General features: G+C 42.0%; 1 long non-coding RNA gene across 2 annotated transcripts in view; it reads left to right on the forward strand.

Annotated features, from left to right (window-relative positions):
* Window positions 1–812: 812 nt before the first annotated feature.
* The window catches only part of LOC115131801 (uncharacterized), a 62,319-nt gene continuing 42,104 nt past the window's right edge, over window positions 813–21,027 (forward strand). For both annotated transcript variants that reach the window (XR_003864005.2, XR_003864006.2), the window contains exons 1-2: window positions 813–1,278; window positions 10,381–10,438. This is a non-coding gene — a long non-coding RNA (uncharacterized LOC115131801). The remainder of the gene's footprint in view (window positions 1,279–10,380; window positions 10,439–21,027) is intronic.

Raw genomic sequence — 21,027 nt, forward strand, 5'->3', positions numbered from 1 at the left:
TCATGAAAACGTCTTGAGGTCCCTGAAGTTTGCTGCTGTGTTTTTTAAATATTTTGATGTTTTCCTCCATCATAATAGGATCATGTTTCATCTTTGCCATTGCCTAAGACTTACGAGTGTACCAAACATGAAATAGCATTTGAAGACCGAAAGCATTAAGTAACAAATATGATAAGTCAGACACACACACACACACACACACACACACACACACACACACACACACACACACACACACACACACACACACACACACACACACACAGCCACCCTCAGCTCTGAATCAGACCTTCTAAGCATCTTCCCTTCCCCCTCTCTACATCTCTCTCCCCTTTTTGGTCCCCCTCTCCTTTTCCCTCCCTCCCTCCCTCTCACTCGCTCGCTTTTAGCCTGCAAGCACTATTTCAATCCTCTGTCTAGGAGAGAGCGAGACAGGCAGAGAGAGAGAGCAAGCGCGAGAAAGAGGGAAAGGGGAGGGTATGGCGGGATTTAGGGTTCAAGTGCATGTGTAGAAAATGGCCTGAATAAAACAGAGAGAGCAGAAAGTAAGCAAGGAAAATGGAAGGCAAAAAAGGCAGGACACAAAGCTGAAAGAAAATGTATTAACCCTGGAATGAGGGTAAAAATGCAAGTCCAAAAATCGAACACTGGGAGAGTGAGAAAGAAAATATTCCAGTAGCCCCCTCCCCTTCCCTCTCTCCCCACCGACACACTCCTCTTCCTCTATCCCTCCCTCCTGGATATTTAATGAACCCCCAGTCGTGCTAGCTTTCCCTTCTCTCCTCCCACCTTTTTACACATAGGCACACACATGCACACACACACACACCCGGGCTGACTCCTTCCCTCACGCGCTTCTACTATCCACTTTCGCCTGAGACCGCAGCAAACCCAGGGCTTTGTTTTTTTTGTTCTTTTTTATTTGCTTGCTTTGGGTTTTTCCCTCATGTACAGAGAGACTAGACCCACTTCACCCTTACTCTGCAGAGAGAGTGCCCCTGAAAACAGGCCCTGGATTGTTCATGCATCAGACTGCATGCTACTAATTGATTTGTGCATTTACGCCTCGCTATTATTTTTGCTCTTTCTAAAAAAAAAAAAATTGCTCGCTAACTTTCATTTTGTATTCAGTCCACTTCGACAAATTTCTTCACATACCCATTCTGGAAGAGGGGACGAAGAAAAGAAGAGAATGCTTGCGGAATGCACAGATGAAAGGGGACAGCAAAAATAAAGAGTGAGAAAATGGAGAGCATGTTCTGTGGGAGAGCAAGAGAGGTAGGAGAGAGAATACCGGCATTACCAAGAAACATTTTAGGGCGAGAACAGAAGGGGGACCCGTAGGGGGAGAGAAGAAGGGAGGGATGTCTGGATAGGACTCTTCAAAATTGCAGGAAAACGAGGGAAAACGAGAAAAAGAGACAGAACTGGATTTATCTCCTAAACCTGTGCTGGTACTTTCAGTTCACTTTTATATTTTTGCGCTTTCACTTGTCCAAATGTTTTATAATTCCTTCCATCTCTCTCTTGCCTCTGTGTGTCTGTTCGTATCCTTTTCCTCTTCATACACTCATCCTTTATTGCTTTCTTTCTCCTAGATTCTCCTTTCTCCCGCCCTCCTCACGCCTTGCTCTATTTTTCAACTTTTTGCTTTTTGCTTGAAAAATATGTTACCTAAGATCCTAATCCCCCATCCTATCCCCTCTCTCGCTCTCGCACTCCCTCTCTCTCTTACTCTCCCCCCTCTGCTGTTCTGTTACGTGGGTTCATATCTCATATGCTATCCTCGGTGCCTCTCCCTGTAGGATTACCCTTGGTCACATTTAGATTAGGATTTTGGAGGGGGCTGCATTCAGAGCATCCAGTTCTGAGGGCCCAGTCACTCTTATGTGACCCCCTGTGCATGCGTGGGGTTGGGCCAATCACGTTTCATGTTATATATCAATGTGTGTATCGAAAATATGTGTGTTATAATTCAACTTTAAGAGAGACATGAAGGGCATGGCAGCATGGCTGGTGAGAACCAGGTTGTATTATTTTAGTCTTACAATATATGGCGATGGTATTGGAAGTTAGAAGTATAGGGTTGCCATTTCTCTCTTTCCGTTATATGCTCATCTTTTTCCCCTTTCCTGTCCCATCTTCCATCCATTCATCTGGGTACCCCTTGATCTGTCTGTCCTCCTGTAACTAAAGACAATATCCACAAATCATCATGTGGTCTGATGTCATCAATCTGAGTAAATGAACTGCTGGTTCCAAAACACTGAAAGTGATAGAAATGGTTTTTAAAAGTTTGTTCGATTATCTTTCCTGCATTTCTGGGATGACTTGTTTGATGTGGGGATATTTACTGGTAAAGAGAGAGGCTTGGTATGGGAAGTGCTTGACTTGGACTGAAATACAGTGCATTTGGAAAGTATTCAGACCCATCCCTTTTTCCACACTTTGTTACATTACAGCCTTATTCTAAAAAATATATATTTTTAAATCTCATCAATCTACACACAATACCCCATAATGATAAAGCAAAAACAGTTTTTTAGACATTTTTGCAAATGTATAAACCAAAATATTACATATAAGTATTCAGACATTTTACTCAGTACTTTGTGAAGCACCTTTTGGCAAACTCCAAGCGGGTTGTCATGTGCCTTTTACTGAGGAGTGGCTTCCGTCTGGCCACTTTACCATAAAAGGCCTGATTGGTGGAGTGCTGCAGATATGGTTGTCCTTCTGGAAGGTTCTCCCATCTTGGGGCGGCAGGGAGCCTAGTGGTTAGAGCTTTGGACTAGTAACCGAAAGGTTGCAAGATCGAATCCCAGAGCTGACAAGGTAAAAATCTGTCGTTCTGCCCCTGAACAAGGCAGTTAACCCACTGTTCCTAGGCTTGAAAATAAGAATTTGTTCTTAACTGACTTGCCTAGTTAAATAGAGGTAAAATAAAATACATCTCCACAGAGTAACTATGGAGCTCTGTCAGAGTGACCTCCCTGACCAAAGGGCCTTCTCCCACTATTGCTCACTTTGGCCTGACGGCCAGCTCTAGGAAGAGTCTTGGTGTTTCCAAACTTCTTCCATTTAAGAATGATGTGGGTCACTGTGTTCTTGGGGACCATCAATGCTGCAAAACATGTTGGTACCCTTCCCCAGATCTGTGACTCGACACAATCCTGTCTCGGAGCTCTACAGACAATTCCTTCGACCTCATGGCTTGATTTTTGCTCTGACATGCACTGACAACTGTGGGACCTTATGTGCATGCCTTTCCAAATCATGTCCAATCAATTGAATTTACCACAGGTGGACTCCAATCAAGTTGTATCTCAAGGATGATCAATGGAAACAGGATGGACCTGAGCTCAATTTCGAGTCTCATAGCATAGGGTCTGAATACTTATGTAAATAAGGTATTTCTGTTTTTATTTCTAATACATTTGCAAACATTTCTAAAAGCCTGTTTTCACTTTGTCATTATGGGGTATTGTGTGTAGGTTGCTCAGGATTTTGATTTATTTAATCAATTTTAGAATAAGGCTGTAACGTAACAAAATGTGGAAAAGGGGAAGAGGTCTGAATACTTTTGTTTATTTCCTGAATATAGGACAGACACTTCAAAACTGCATTCCTTATGATTTATTTTTTTACTGTGTTTTTTTGCTATTTATTTATGCACTAATCAATTTGTTTCTATGGGCTATAGCAGTAAAGGCCAAACTCAAGCATTATGATGTTGATGTGAGGCACTGGCGAATCACACTACGTATGTGATTGTTATGTTATTGTTGCTAGATAAAGGCCCAAATCTGCGCTACCTCAGCTAATCTGTCCATATGTACGGTATTGTGTGTCCAGTATTGCATGTCCAGTACCAGTATGTAAACCCACCTTCTCTCCATCTCCATGATCAGCCATATTTATTTCTCCCTCTTCCTTTCTCTCTTCCCTCCCCTGTGTTATCTGCCTCCCTACTCTGTGGTTGATTTATATAGGTACTAACTATCTCCCTGCTTTCTCTGTATCTCAATCTGTGCGTTTGTGCATGGTGTGCATCTATGGCTGAGATTGTGCTACGGTATCTATAGTTGCGACTGGTGTACATACATATTTGCAGGGGCCCCTGTGTGTGCGTGTGTGTGTGTCTATCTGTTGTGTTCGATTGCGAGTATGCCTGTACATAGTGGCGGCTGTGGCGGTCATGAAATTCTGTTAGCCAGTGATTGTCAGGCAAATAACTGCTGGTCTCACGGTAATTTACCATTAATTAACATAAACACGTTTATCATCTCCTGCTTTCCACGCATAGCCTTCAAGCCACTGATGCAGGCCTTTGGACCATGTAGGTCTAATAAATCTATTTAATATGGCCTACAACATCACAATAAACCCATTATTTATTTTAGCCAGTTCTAAACAAACGTAATATGAAGAAAATGTAGTCTATTTCAGAAGAACAGAATAGCATACTGTGATGTTGATCCCTGATCTGGCTATGTCATATGGCTGTGGGCTACACTAGTTAATTTAGCAGACAACATTTGCTTAGAATTCCGTGGCATTATTTGATATTATTTTATTGTATGAATAATACAATTGAACATAGCTGAATAAAATAGAAATTACATTTTTTCCAAATGATTTCCGAGGGCTATTCTGTGTTGAGTGGTTAACAAAGAAATAGGTCCTCCAATTTGCTTAATTTAGAGATATTTATGCAACTTTAGTTGTGATACAAACGTTGGGCTATATGTTTCGATTTTTTATACTTTCTAAGGGTGCGTGATTCACTCTAATGATGATTTGAAAACAGTTGCATGAAAGGCACGAGCTTTGCTTTGTTTCTTGTGCAGGCTACACACACTTCATCAGTCTCTCATTCACAATTTGACAAGCACTTAATAATATTCTCACCAGGCCTCAAATTTCCTAGTTGCATCCCCCTTGTGTGGCCATAATTTCCCCTAAAAAATCTATTGCCTTTTGCGACCAAAGTGGCCATTGTGTCCTTGGGCTGAATATAATAATTGTAATTCCCTTATCCCAGCAGCATTGCTCTGAAGCAGCTCTCATTCACATGGCTCTCAGAAATCTCAATGCTTATTTATTATGGAATTCCGAGGCTCATATTGAAGATGTTAGAAATGTCCACATTTACTTTTCCTCGGCCAACAAGATGAGTAGGCCTAACAAACAGAAAACACACTAGCCTATGTCAATCTACTACACTTTATAGTACAAAAGTTGACCTATTCTATTGGTCAACTTGTCCTTCTGTGCGAGAAATAAATATTCCAAACATACTCTGGGACAGTTGTGGTATACAATAGATCCCAAATTAATACAACCACTCGCATCGAAAAACACGTTTAATGAGGCTGATGCAACAGATCAGAACGTTTAGCTTAAGATGTTGATAAACTATTAGGCTATTTCTTCACATTATAAGCGCAGCAATGCGCACGCGGCAGTAGGCTATAAGCGCAAATGTTCCCAAATGCAATCAATTAGCGGGAAAACACTGTTCTCAAAAGTGACCACAAATGCGATTATGCATAAAGGTAAATTTTTATGGTGAAAATGATCTTCCCCAAACTTGAAACTCACTCACCACCTATGTATGCCAGTTAGGCTCTACACCATTTGTAAAGCAGAATAATGTGCTTAATTTTAAGAAGTTATTTGGCCACCTTATCAAAAAATATAGGCCTATGAGGTGTACGACTATGATTTGAAAAAGTTGCAAAAAAAAAGGGTGTGCTGTTTATGCCTTTCTGCACACACTGGACATCATTCACACGTGATAGGCTAATATTGTCACCCATCTGACTGTTCTTAATTTAATCTTGTCTTTACATATAGCCTACTAAATAATATACTGTATGTGTGAAATTAGTTTTGATTTAGAATGTACCATTATCATGCACCTGTCTCGGAACAGGGGCAGGGGAACAATTATACATGTGTCATCTACGCACTTCAATTGTGAATGGAGGACGATTTCCCATGATTAAATTTCATGCCAGCCAAGTATGCTGTACTCCTGTTGTAAAGCAAAGCAATGTGCTTAATATTAGGAAAGTTGAGAAATAAATATAGGCCTAGCCTATAGAAAGCTGACGGTTATATGGGGGCTCTGGTCAAAAGTAGTGCACTATATAGGGAATAAGTATACCATCGATGTGTAACATTGTTTTAGCATCTAAAGGTTCCTCTCTACAGGTTCAATTCTTCTTCTGTGAGTCTGTTGTGTTGCTCATTCATAAAACATGATATTCAACCACATACATTAACTGGATCAATGCAGACCTCAGGACTTCGAAGGCAGGCAGGCAGGCTGTGTGTGTGGATGGGGTTGAATCATTGAGATATATAGGGGTTGAATGTTAATTTTCACCCACAGAAATCTGTTGATATATCATACTGTTATGCAGGTGAGTGAGGACCCAAAAGCGGTTTAACAGAAACAGAGTCTTTTAATGTCCAAACACAGGGAAGACATAAATCCTCTTCTGATGTATCGGTTGACAAAATAGACAACCCGCAGAGAGGGCGACAAATAAATCATAAAGTCCTCTGATCTTTACAGGAGAGTCCCCTTCTAGCAGCAGAGGAGAATAGCAGGGTTAGCGGCAACAGACTGCTGGTCTCTCCGGGTAGGCGCGGGTTGTAGAGGACAGAGGTACCTGATCACACGTAGCATCTGATGAAGAGGCAGATTACGACAGGACGGGACAAGGGTGAAGCAAACGAGAATCTGACAAAGACAGAAGCAGAAACAGAGAGAGAAATAGAGACCTAATCAGAGGGAAAAAAGGGAACAGGTGGGAGAGAGTAAACGAGGTAGTTAGAGGAGATGAGGAACAGCTGGGGGAAGGAAAGGGAGAGAAGGTAACCTAATACGACCAGCAGGGGGAAACGAAGTGAAGAGAAAGAACAGGAACAAGACATAACATGACAATACATGACACATACACTGGTCATTGATGATATATACTGTACATACCCCAACCACAAGCCATCGATTACAAACAACATCCCCACTGAGCTAAAGGGTAGAGTTGCCGCTTTCAAGGAGCGGGACTGTAACCCGGAAGCTTTCAAGAAATCCCGCTATGCCCTCTGATGAACCATCAAACAGGCAAAGCTTCAATACAGGACTAAGATTGAATCGTGTCTGAAGCTCGTCGGATGTGGCAGGGCTTGCGATATTACAGACTACAAAGGGAAGCACAGCCGCAAGCTGCCCAGTGACACAAGCCTACCAGACGAGCTAAATTACTTCTAACACTGAAACAAACATGCAAATAATGTTCTTCCCCAAAAACATAGCAAAACAACAATCTAGGTGTCATCTAAAATAACCCATTTTATTTTATATTATATATATATATATATATTTTTTTTTTACCCCGTTTTCTCCCCAATTTCGTGGTATCCAATTGTTTGGTGCTACTATCTTGTCTCATCGCTACAACCACTGTGCCACCCGGGAGGCCTCAATAACCCTATTTTTAAAGACAGTTCTTATTTGATTAATGGTGGCCAGACCCATCTATGTGAAGCTAGCCACAATAAGGATTAGCCACAATAGTGGACTTTGCGGTTAGCCTTCAAAATAAAAATGGCATAATTCTACTATTTGTATTAATTTGCATTACTGTCAATGACATACTGTTATTTTGAAGGCAAACTGCAAATTCCACTATTGTGCCTAATCCTTATTGTGGCTAGCTTCACAACACATAACCCGGGGCGATCGAGCCTCACTAGCCAGATGAAGCTAGCTGGCTGCTTATAACTTTAGCTTTGGGCAACAGGGTTAAGTAGCTGGCTAGCTATTTATTTTCATGAACTGAAGTTCAATTTCGATAGGCGACCAACAAGTGGCAACCTAGCTAATACCTACTCACATGGATTCCTAAATCATTGCTAAGAATAATGAAAATGACTGCAGGTTCTACTGGTCATTGTTTTCAGGCTGGTTGTATTGGTGCTAGCTAGGTACCAAGCTAAAGCTAGCTACCCCAGAAGTTGTAGTCTAACAAATTATGCTTTATTACCAACGCGGTATTGTAAACACATCGTTAGTGGCCGGTGTTTGCTTGTTTGCATAATTTTTTTGTACAGCTTTGACAGTGCTACTGTATCTTTTTTTGACAGGCAAAGACCCAAACGGTATTCCATAGTATGTACAGTGGGGCAAAAAAGTATTTAGTCAGCCACCAATTGTGCAAGTTCTCCCACTTAAAAAGATGAGAGAGGCCTGTAATTTTCATTATAGGTACACTTCAACTATGACAGACAAAATGAGAAAGAAAATCACATTGTAGGATTTTTTATTAATTTATTTGCAAATGATGGTGGAAAATAAGTATTTGGTCACCTACAAACAAGCAAGATATCTGGCTCTCACAGACCTGTAACTTCCTCTTTAAGAGGCTCCTCTGTCCTCCACTCGTTACCTGTGTTAATGGCACCTGTTTGAACTTGTTATCAGTATAAAAGACACCTGTCCACAACCTCAAACAGTCACACTCCAAACTCCACTATGGCCAAGACCAAAGAGCTGTCAAAGGACACCAGAAACAAAATTGTAGACCTGCACCAGGCTGGGAAGACTGAATCTGCAATAGGTAAGCAGCTTGGTTTGAAGAAATCAACTGTGGGAGCAATTATTAGGAAATGGAAGACATACAAGACCACTGATAATCTCCCTCGATCTGGGGCTCCACGCAAGATCTCACCCCGTGTGGTCAGACGTGTCCCTCTGCTTAAGCCAGTACATGTCCAGGCCCGTCTGAAGTCTGCTAGAGAGCATTTTGATGATCCAGAAGAAGATTGGGAGAATGTCATATGGTCAGATGAAACCAAAATAGAACTTTTTGGTAAAAACTTAACTCTTCGTGTTTGGAGGACAAAGAATGCTGAGTTGCATCCAAAGAACACCATACCTACTGTGTAGCATGGGGGTGGAAACATCATGCTTTGGGGCTGTTTTTCTGCAAAGGGACCAGGACGACTGCAGGAAAGAATGAATGGGGCCATGTATCGTGAGATTTTGAGTGAAAACCTCCTTCCATCAGCAAGGGCATTGAAGATGAAACGTGACTGGGTCTTTCAGCATGACAATGATCCCAAACACACCGCCCGGGAAACGAAGGAGTGGCTTCGTAAGAAGCATTTCAAGGTCCTGGAGTGGCCTAGCCAGTCTCCAGATCTCAACCCCATAGAAAATCTTTGGAGGGAGTTGAAAGTCCGTGTTGCCCAGCAACAGCCCCAAAACATCACTGCTCTAGAGGAGATCTGCATGGAGGAATGGGCCAAAATACCAGCAACAGTGTGTGAAAACCTTGTGAAGACTTACAAAAAATGTTTGACCTCTGTCATTGCCAACAAAGGGTATTTATCCTACAATGTGATTTTCTGGATTTGTTTTTCTCATTTTGTCTGTCATAGTTGAAGTGTACCTATGATGAAAATTACAGGCCTATCTCATCTTTTTAAGTGGGAGAACTTGAACAATTGGTGGCTGACTAAATACTTTTTTGCCCCACTGTATGTCGTGAATCTAATAGCAGTGACACTATTATTGTGTAACTCCGGTAGGACAACATCTGAAAAACAGCGCACTTGGTAGTTTGTACGGTGCTCGACCAGTCGGCGAAAGTCAACATCACCCACGACAGAGAACAATTGATTGTCAAGGGTAACGAATTCCATTATCTTGCCTTTAATGGATTTCGCCTTTGAGTTGTCTCGCTGTTGTTACTCTTTCAAATTACATTGTGGGCTAGTTTAGGAATGCTGTGTTGCAGGTATAGCGCCAAATTTTACGTGGCGTCATTACGTCATGTACCTGTACGTCATATAGGTTTTGCACATCGGGGGGTTAAATTAGACATCGGCTGATACCGATGTTGGAATTTGTAGCTAAAATCGGCGGATTCCGATATGTTCACAAATATATCGTGCATCCCTAGTTATTTTACTGCTGCAGTTTAATTATTTGTTACTTTATTTTCTATTTTTTACTTAACACTCTTTTTATTAACTTCTTAAAGCATTGTTGGTTAAGGGCTTGTAAGTAAACATTTCACTGTAAGGTTGTATTTGGCACATGTGACAAATAACATTTGATTTGATTTGAAGTGGACATTCATATATAACATAGACATACTGGGAACAGACAGGTGGATGTACTGTAAAAACAACAGGCAGCCTTACAGACAAGCAAAGACAAATATAGAGAAGACAGAGGCTACCTTTCTTCAGGTGTAGAAGCATACATCATTAGAATGGGACGTTTTTAAAATAACAAAAGACATTACAAAAAATTGTGAACCTTAACTTATAGTCAGGATGTTTGTTTCTCTTTTTCAGATCTGACCTACGCACCCAACATAGCCACTCCCATTCCATATAGCCCAAGACCTGAAAGGTAAGGAGATATTTTAATATATTCAATGAAAATGAACCAACACAAATCATCCATCATACTTCAGTCATGTGAATGTGAATAGAAGTGCCCTATCGGTCAAGTTTTTCCTCAAACATCCAGCAGTGAGGAGGATCACTTGGTCAGCCATTTTGAGCTCTGAACCGATCGACCCATTGATTTACCATTAGAACAATTGAATTAAGGTTGTTCTCCCACAAAAGCTTAATAGCAAAATAATATGATCTACAGTGATTAGAGGTCGACCGATTATGATTTTTCAACACCGATACCGATTATTGGAGGCCAAAAAAGCCGATGCCGATTAATCGGCCGATTTTTACAATGTATTTTTAATAATGACAATTACAACAATACTGAATAAACACTTATTTTAACTTAATATAATACATCAATAAAATCAATTTAGCCTCAAATAAATAATGAAACATGTTCAATTTGGTTTAAATAATGCCAAAACAAAGTGTTGGAGAAAGTAAAAGTGCAATATGTGCCATGTAAGAAAGCTAACGTTTAAGTTCCTTGCTCAGAACATGAGAACATATGAAAGCTGGTGGTTCCTTTTAACATGAGTCTTCAATATTCCCAGGTAGGAAGTTTTAGGTTGTAGTTATTATAGGAATTATAGGACTATTTCTCTCAATACCATTTGTATTTCATTAACCTTTGACTATTGGATGTTCTTATAGGCACTTTAGTTTTGCCAGTGTAACAGTATAGCTTTCGTACCTCTCCTCGCTCCTACCTGGGCTCGAACCAGGAACACAACGACAACAGCCACCCTCGAAGCAGCGTTACCCATGCAGAGCAAGGGGAACAACTACTCCAAGTCTCAGAGCCAGTGACGTTTGAAACGCTATTAGCACGCACCCCGCCAACTAGCTAGCCATTTCACATCACATCGTTACACCAGCCTAATCTCGGGAGTTGATATTCTTGAAGTCATAAACAGCAGAGCTGCTGGCAAAACGCACAAAAGTGCTGTTTGAATGAATGCTTACGAGCCTGCTGGTGCCTACCATTGCTCAGTCAGACTGCTCTATCAAATCATAGACTTAATTATAACATAATAACACACAGAAATGAGAGCCTTAGGTCATTAATATGGTTGAATCTGGAAACTATCATCACTAAAACAAGACGTCTATTTTTTCAGTGAAATACGGAACCGTTCCGTATTTTATCTAACGGGTGTCATCCATCAGTCTAAATATTCCTGTTACATTGCACAACCTTCAATGTTATGTCATAATTACATAAAATTCTGGCAAATTAGTTTGCAATGAGCCAGGCGGCCCAAACTGTTGCATATACCCTGACTCTTACCCTGACTCTGCGTGCAATGAACGCAAGAGAAGTGACACAATTTCACCTGGTTAATATTGCCTGCTAACCTGGATTTCTTTTAGCTAAATATGCAGGTTTAAAAATATATACTTCTGTGTATATCTTCTGTGTATAAGTCAACCAGTTCCTTTAAAAATGGACATGTTCTTAGTGCATGGAAAGGCGTCTGGGAATATGGCTTAATATAAACAGTGTAGTTATTCCCTCCGCAAGGTAATCAAACAAGCAAAATGCCGGTACAGGGACAAGGTGGAGTCGTAATTCAACAGCTCAGACACGAGACGTATGTGGGTCTACAGGAAATCACGGACTACATAAACAGCCACGTCACGGATACCGAAGTCATGCCTCCGGACAAACTAAACACATTCTTTGCCAGCTTTGAGGATAATACAGTGCCACCATCGCGGCTCGCAAACAAAGACTTCATCCCCCCCCTTCTTCTTAGTGGCTGACGTGAGTAAAACATTTAAACTTGTTAACCATTGCAAGGCTGCTGGCCCAGATGGCATCCCTAGCTGCGTCCCCAGAGCATGCACAGACCAGCTGGCTGGTGTGTTTACGGACATATTTAATCACTCCCTATCCCAGTCTGTTGTCCCATATGCTTAAAGATGGCTAACATTGTCCCTGTACCCAAGAAGGCAAAGATAACTGAACTAAATGACTACTGCCCCGTAGCACTCACTTCTTTCATCCTGAAGTGCTTTGAGAGGCTAGTCAAGGATCAATCATATCACCGCCACCCTAGACCCACCCGTATGCATACCGCCCCAACAGGTACACAGATAACGCAATCGCCATCACACTGCACACTGCCCTATCCCGTCTGAGCAAATAGAATACCTATGTAAGAAGGCTGTTCATTGACTACTGCTCAGCATTCAACACCATAGCGCCCTCCAAGCTCATCATCAAGCTGGTGGCCTTGGGTCTCAACCCCTCCCTGTGCAACTGGGTCAGGGACTTTCTGATGGGCCGCCCCCAGGTGATGAAGGTAGGAAACAACATATGCACTTCACTGACCCTCAACACTGGGGCCCCACAAGGGTGTGTGCTCAGCCCCCAACTCAATCAAGTTTGCAGACGAAACAACATCAATACCAACAACAGCGAGACAGCCTACAGAGAGGATGTGAGGGCACTCGGAGTGTGGTGTCAGGAAAACAATCTCTCACTCAAGGTCAACAAAACAAAGGAGATGATTGTGGACTTCAGGAAACCGCAGAGGGAGCACCCCTCTATCCACATCGAAGGGATCAGATCACCGAGAAGGTGGAAAGTTTTAAGTTCCTAGGCGTACACATCACAGACAAGCTGAAATGGTCCACCCACACAGACAGTGTGGTGAAGAAGGCGTAACAGCGCCTCTTCAACCTCAGGAGGCTGAAGAAATTTGGCCTGTCACCCAAAACCCAGACAAACTTTTACAGATGCACAATCGTGAGCATCCTGTCAGGCTGTATCACAGCCTGGTACGGCAACTGCACAGCCCTCAACCGCAAGGCTGGTGCTGGGTGGTGCAGTCTGCACAACGCATCACCGGGGGGGCAAACTACCTGCCCTCCATAACACCTACTGCACCTGATGTCACAGGAAGCCCAAAAAGATAATCAAGGATAACAACCCCCCGAGACACTGCCTGTTCACACTGCTATCATTCAGAAGGCGAGGTCAGTACAGGTGCATCAAAGCTGGGACCGAGAGATTGTGAAACAGCTTCTATCTCAAGGTCATTAGACTGCTAAACAGCAATCACTAACTCACTTTAAACGGTCATTAGACTGCTAAAGGTAGACAAGGTCATTAGACTGCTAAACAGCAATCACTAACTCACTTTAAACAATGGCACTTTAAATAATGCCACTTTATTAATGTTTACATATCTTACATTACTCATATCACATGCATATACTCTATTGAGACCCAATCACTGGACACTTTAATAAATGGATCACTAGTCACTTTAAACAATGCCGCTTTAAATAATGCCACTTTAATAATGTTTACATTACTCATACCACATGTACAGTATATACTGTATTTTATACCATCTACTGCACCTTACCTATGCCGCTCGGCCATAGCTCATCCATATACGTATATGTACATATTCTCATTCACCCCTTTAGATTTGTGTGTATTAGGTAGTTGTTTGGGGAATTGTTAGATTACTTGTTAGAAATTACTGCACTGTTGGAACTAGAAGCACAAGCATTTCGCTACACTCACATTAACATCTGCTAACCATGTGTATGTGACCAATCAAATTTGACTTGAATTGAGATAAATTAAAAAAGACCTAGCTAGCTAAAATACGAAGTCAACCAGTTCCTTTAACAATTGCAGTTCATTTTCTGAAATCGTGTTTGGACCTGGTCAAAAGTTGTATTTTTCCACTGGCGTCAGGCCAGCGCTAATTGTAAAATGAACGCTCGTTAGTGATTTCGACCGCCGCTCTGCTATTTTCTAATACTTGCACCAGGATTGGTAATTTACTTGTATTACATGAGCTCGCTTGCGCTAAGATGGGAACGGTGGCACAATATCTGGTGTGTGCTTAAAAACGTGTGCCAAAGTTCCAATTTCAGGCAGCGCTGGTGGGGATATTTAAGACCAACCAAAAGCTGATCTTATTGGTAACGCGGTTAGTTATGGCATTGATTTTGACAGTGGAAGTGCAGCCTATCCAACCGTGATGCATGGTGCCCATATGCGCATGGAACAAGAGAGATGTGCTTTTTGTGCAACCCAAACTTCATGTTTAGAAACACAAAAAACAAATGTTTGTTCCCATTTAATTTAATTTGATTAAAAACCAAGCATAGCCTCTCCTCCTCTCAATTATTTTATTTTGTCCTGCCCAATACATTCGCCAAGTAGTCAAAACTATCAATAAAAATCCCTTCCTATAGGCAGAAACTCAAAACAGGAAGTACCCGTGCTAAGGTCTATTCAACGCTGGTCTGACCAATCGGAATCCATGCTTCCAGATTGTTTTGATGAGGCGGACTAGGATATGTTCCAGGTTGCATCTGATAATAACTTTGACGTATACACTGGCACGGTGACTGAATTCATCAGGAAGTGTATAAGGGATGTTGTTCCCACGGTGACTTTAAAATCTATCCAAACCAATAACCGTGGATTGATGGCAGCATTCACGCAAAACTGAAAGCGCGAACCACCGCATTTAACCATGGCAAGGTGACTGACAAGGTGAATTTGAAATTCAGCTGCTCAGACATGAGACGTATGTGGCAGGGACTCCAGATATTCACAGATTACAAAGGGAAAACCAGCCACATCGCGGACACCAACGTCTTGCTCCTGGACAAGCTAAACACCTTCTCCGGCCACTTTGATGATTACATAGTACCACCAACGCCGGCTGGTCCCGAGGACTATGGGCTCTCCTTCTCCGTCGTTGAAGTGAGTAAGGCATTTAAGCGTGTTAACCCTCGCAGGGCTGCCGGCACAGATGGCATCCCTACCCTCGTCCTCAGAGCATGCGCAGACCAGCTGGCTCGAGTATTTACAGACATATTCAATCTTTCCCTTTCCCAGTCTGCTGTCCCCATTTACTTCAAGATGTCCACCATTGTTCCTGTACCCAAGAAAGCAAAAGTAACTGAACTAAATGACTATCAACCCATAGCACTCACTTCTGTCATCATGAAGTGCTTTGAGAGGCTAGTTAAGGATCATATCACCTCCACCTTGCCTGACACCCTAGACCTACTGTAATTTGCATACTGCCCCAATATATCCATAGACGATGCAATCGCCATCACACTGCACAATGCCCTATCCCATCTGGACAAGAGGAATACCTATGTAAGAATGCTGTTCACTGACTACAGCTCAGCCTTCAACATCATACTACCCTCCAAGCTCATCAATAAGCTTGGGGCCCTGGGTCTGAACCCGACCCTGTGCAACTTGGTCCTGGACTTCCTGACGGGCCACCTCCAGGTGACGAAGGTAGGAAACAACACCTCCACTACTCTGATCCTCAACACAGGGGCCCCAAGAGTTTAATCGGGGACTACAGGAGACAGCAGAGGGAGCACGCCCAATCCATATCAACAGGGCCACAGTGGAAAAGGTGAAAAGCTTCAAGTTCCTCGGCGTAAACATCAGTGGCAATCTGAAATGGTCCACCCACACAGACAGCGTGGTGAAGAAGGTTAAACAGTGCATCTTCAACCTCAGGAGGCTGAATAAATTTGGCTTGGCCCCTTAGACACTCACAAACTTGTACAAATGCACCATTGAGAGCATCCTGTCGGGCTGTATCACCGCCTGGTACGGAAACTGCACCGGCCGCAACTGCAGGGCTCTCCAGAGTGTGGTGCGGTCTGACCAACGCATCACCGCGGTCACACTGCCTGCCCTCCAGGACCTACAGCACCCAAAAAGATCATCAAGGACATCAACCACCATGGCCTGTTCACCTCGCTATCATCCAGAAGGTGAGGTCAGTACAAGTGTGTCAAAGCTGGGACTAAAGAGACTGGAAAACCGCTTCTATCTCAAGGCCATCAGACTGTTAAATAGCCATCACTAGCCGGTATCCACCCAGGACCCTGCCCTGAACTTAGTCACTGTCACTAGCCGGCTACATCCGGTTTCTCAAACCTGCACCTTAGATGCTGCTGCCCTATGTATATTGACATGGAATCATAGTAACTTTATAAATGGAACACTTGTCATTTTAATAATGTTTATGACTGTTTTATTAATTTCATATGTTTATACTGTATTCTAGTCAATGCCATCCTATTCAACTATTGCTGTATATATAAAATGCTATCCTACGTATCCTACAGATATACTAAATATTCTATCCACATACTGTTCTGTCCATAATGTCTATAATGTCTATACATCCCATCACACTATTTGTATTTGTATTTATTATGGATCCTCATTAGCTGCTGCCAAAGCGGCTGCAACTCTTCCTGGGGTCCAGCAAAATTAAGGCAGTTTATACCATTTTAAAAACATTACAATACGTTCACAGATTTCACAACACACTGTGTGCCCTCAGGCCTCTACTCCACCACTACCACATATCTACAGTACTAAATCTGTGTGTAATTAGGGTTGTGTGTGTGTATGTGCCAATGTTTGTGTTGCTTCACAGTCCCCACTGTTCCATAAGGTGTTTTTTAATCAGTTTTTAAAATCAAATTCTACTGCTTGCGTCAGTTACTTGATGTGGAATAGAGTTCCATGTAGTCATGGCTCTATGTAGTACTGTGCCTCCCATAGTCTGTTCTGGACTTGGGGACTGTGAAGAGACCTCTTGTGGCATGTCTTGTGGGGTATGCATGGGTGTCCGAGCTGTGTGCCAGTAGTTTAGACAGACAGCTCGGTGCATTCAACATGTCAATACCTCTCATAAATAAAAGTAATGATGAAGACAATCTCTCCTCCACTACCAATCAGGGGAGATGGACATGCATATTATTAATATTAGCTCTCTGTGTACATCCAAGGGCCAGCCGTGTGTCCCTGTTCTGAGCCTGTTCTGTGATGCGACAAAACTAGGACCTGTGGGACCTGCCTTGTTGATAGTGTTGTTAAGAAGGCAGAGTATTTCTTTATTATGAACAGACTTCTCCCCATCTTAGCTACTACTGCATCAATATGTTTTGACCATGACAGTTACTCCAAGCAGTTTAGTCAACTCAAATTGCTCAATTTACACATTATGTATTACAAGATTTAGTCGAGGTTTAGTGAGTGTTTTTGTTCGAAATACAATGCTTTTAGTTTTAGAAATATTTAGGAAATATTTATTCCTTGACACCTACTCTGAAACTAACTGCAGCTCTTTGTTGAGTGTTGCAGTCATTTCAGTCGTTGTAGTAGTTAATGCGTATAGTGTTGATTCATCCGCATACACAGACACTCTGGCTTTACTCAAAGTCAGTGGTGTGTCATTAGTACAAATTTAAGAAAGCAAGGGGCCTAAACAGCTACTCTGGGGAATTCCTGATTCTAACGGAATTATACTTGATAGGCTTCCATTAAAGAACACCCTCTGTGTTCTGTTAGACAAGTAACTCTTTATCCACATAAAAGCAGGGGGTGTAAAGCCATAACACATAAGTTTTTCCAGCAGCAGACTATTATTGATAATGTCAAAAGCTGCACTGAAGTCAAACAAGACAGCCCCCACAATCATTTTATCATCAATGTCTCTCAGCCAATCATCAGTCATTTGTGTAAGATGTGGCAAATAGGAGTGGCAATATCGTCTGCTATTATCCTCAGTAAATTTCTATCCAGATTGCCAGACTCTGGTGGCTTGTTATTGTTGATAGACAACAACAACAAAAAATTCACCTCTTCCACATGGACTTTACAGAATTCAGAAGTACAATTCTTGTTTTTCATCATTTGGTTCGATATACTTGGATATGTAGTGTCAGTGTTTGTTGCTGGCATGTCATATACATTACCATCAAAAGTTTGGACACACCTACTCATTCAAGGGTTTTTCTTTATTTGTATTGTTTTCTACATTGTAGAATAATAGTGAAGACATCAAAACTATGAAATAACACATGGATTTGTTCAAAGTAGCCACCTTTTGCCTTGATGACAGCTTTGTACACTCTTGGCATTCTCTCAACCAGCTTCACCTGGAATGCTTTTCCAACAGTCTTGAAGGAGTTCCCACTTATGCTGAGCACTTGTTTACTGCTTTTCCTTCACTCTGCGGTCCAACTCATCCCAAACCATCTCAGTTGGGTTGAGGTCAGGTGATTGTGGAGGCCAGGTCATCTGATGCAGCACTCCATCACTCTTTTTCTTGGTCAAATAGCCCTTTCACAGCCTGGAGATGTGTTGGGTCATTATCTTGTAGAAAAACAAATGATAGTCCCACTAAGCGCAAATCAGATGGGATTGCGAATCGCTGCAGAATGCTGTGGTAGCCATGCTGGTTAGGTGTGATTTGAATTCTAAATAAATCACAGACCGTGTCACCAGCAAAGCACCCCCACACCATCACACCTCCTCCATGATTAGTTATGTCCAAACTTTTGACTGGTGCTGTATGTTTATACTGCGGACTCCAACTTTGCTTGTCCTAATATTTATATATTTCTTAAGTCTTTTACTTTTAGATCTTTGTGTATTGTTGGGAATTGTTAGATATTACTGCACTGCTGGAGCTAGGAACACAAGCATTTTGCTACACCCACAATAACATCTGCTAAACATGTGTATGCAACAAATACAATTGGATTTGATATGATTTTAAAAGGTTTGGCTCTTAAGACCGCTTTGAAATAAATCATAATCACCAAAGCTACCTTGCAAGATCAAGTTTGGGAGCAGCAAAAATGTACATTTCTGTATATTATTTTAGCCAGCTCCTGTTATTATTTTGGGTGTGTGTAAAACACCCTCCATGTAGGCTACATGTCAATATACCCGTCATGGAATGTGAGATGAGCTGATGGAGGTGACCCTAATTAGAAATATTTGTTATTTTCCTGTAACATTTGCTTGTTCTCCGTTTCATGTGATTAAAAAACAAGCCCTCGGTAAGCTACCCTCACCCTAGGCCTGCTAAACTCAGCAAAAAAATAAAGTCCCATTTTCAGAACCCTGTCATTAAAATACAATTAGTTAAAATCCAAATAACAGATCTTCATTGTAAAGGGTTTTAACACTGTTTCCCATGCTTCCCATGTTTAATGAACCATAAACAGTTAATGAACATGCACCTGTGGAACAGTCGCTAAGAAACTAACAGCTTACAGACGGTAGGCAATTAAGGTCACAGTTATGAAAACGTAGGACACTAAAGAGGCCTTTCTACTGACTCTGAAAAACACCAAAAGAAAGATGCCCAGGGTCCCATCTGTGTGAATGTACCTTAGGCATGCTCAGACTGTCCACAATAGGCTGAGAGAGGCTGGACTGAGGGCCTACGCCTGTTGTAAGGCAGGTCCTCACCAGACATCACCGGCAACAACCCTACAGCATGACAATGCCACCAGCCATACTGCTTGTTCTGTGCATGATTTCCTGCAAGTCAGTGTTCTGCCATGGCCAGCGAAGAGACCGGATCTCAATCCCATTGAGCACGTCTGGGACCTGTTGGATTGGAGGGTGAGGGCTAGGGCCATTCCCCCCAGAAATGTCCGGGAACTTGCAGGTGCCTTGGTGGAAGAGTGGGGTAACATCTCACAGAAAGACCCCCCCGTTTGTTCAGGGACACATTATTCAATTTCTTGTTCAGTTTATGTCTCAGTTGTTGAATCTTGTTATGTTCATACAAATATTTACACGTTAAGTTTGCTGAAAATAAACGTGGTTGATATTGACAGGATGTTTATTTTTTTGCTGAGTTTATAACGAAAGCTGTTTCAACAGCAATGCGTTGGTTGTGTTTCTTATCATGGCCATTCATTAGCCAAGCAGCCTATCCATAAAATGTTTCTAAATGGTCTACTCTTGAGGCATCTGCTGTCATGCGTTTGCATTTTTTACAATTCACATATGCCTACATGCAATGTAAACTCCATTCAGCTTGTATCCATCCCATTTTCAAATTATACCTCGTCTGGTTACCAAACATATTCAAATTATTCAGTCCTTGGCTATGTCTTGCTAATTGATAATTTACTTCACACATAAAAATACTTGGCTCCAGTAAATTGTATTGTATTTGAGGAGAAGTGCGATTCGTACAGACATGTAGGCCTATACTCATTGAAGCCAATTAGATTGTTTTTAAAATGGAATATCCGAAACATACAATATACTTGCACTGAAGCCTCTCAACAGCTACACCATACCAGTCATCCAACAGCCTCCCATTCAGAGCGACACACAGAAGCATCCAGGGTCAATGCCCTGCTCAAGGGCACATTGACAGATCTCCCACCAGGCCAAAAAACGTGAACCCAGTCCTCCAAGATCCCCCCCACAGTTCCCAAATAGTTGTCCCTCAAACATTCGAGACCCCTCCCACAGTCTCCCTCAAGAAGAAAAATAAATATTTCAATCAATTCCATTCCCCACCCCCAAGAACCCCCCCACTGCACCAACAACCAAGAGAATTTCTACAATGTTGACTGTGAACACTCCAAACATATTGAGCAAACTGTAGTATCAATCCACAGTGGACTAGGATGAGAATATTGTGTCCCCAACCGAATTGGAGATGACAACGCAAAGACTGTCAATAACCTACA

The sequence above is a fragment of the Oncorhynchus nerka genome, linkage group LG7 (genome assembly GCF_034236695.1).
Source record: "Oncorhynchus nerka isolate Pitt River linkage group LG7, Oner_Uvic_2.0, whole genome shotgun sequence".
Taxonomy (NCBI): Eukaryota; Metazoa; Chordata; class Actinopteri; order Salmoniformes; family Salmonidae; genus Oncorhynchus; species Oncorhynchus nerka.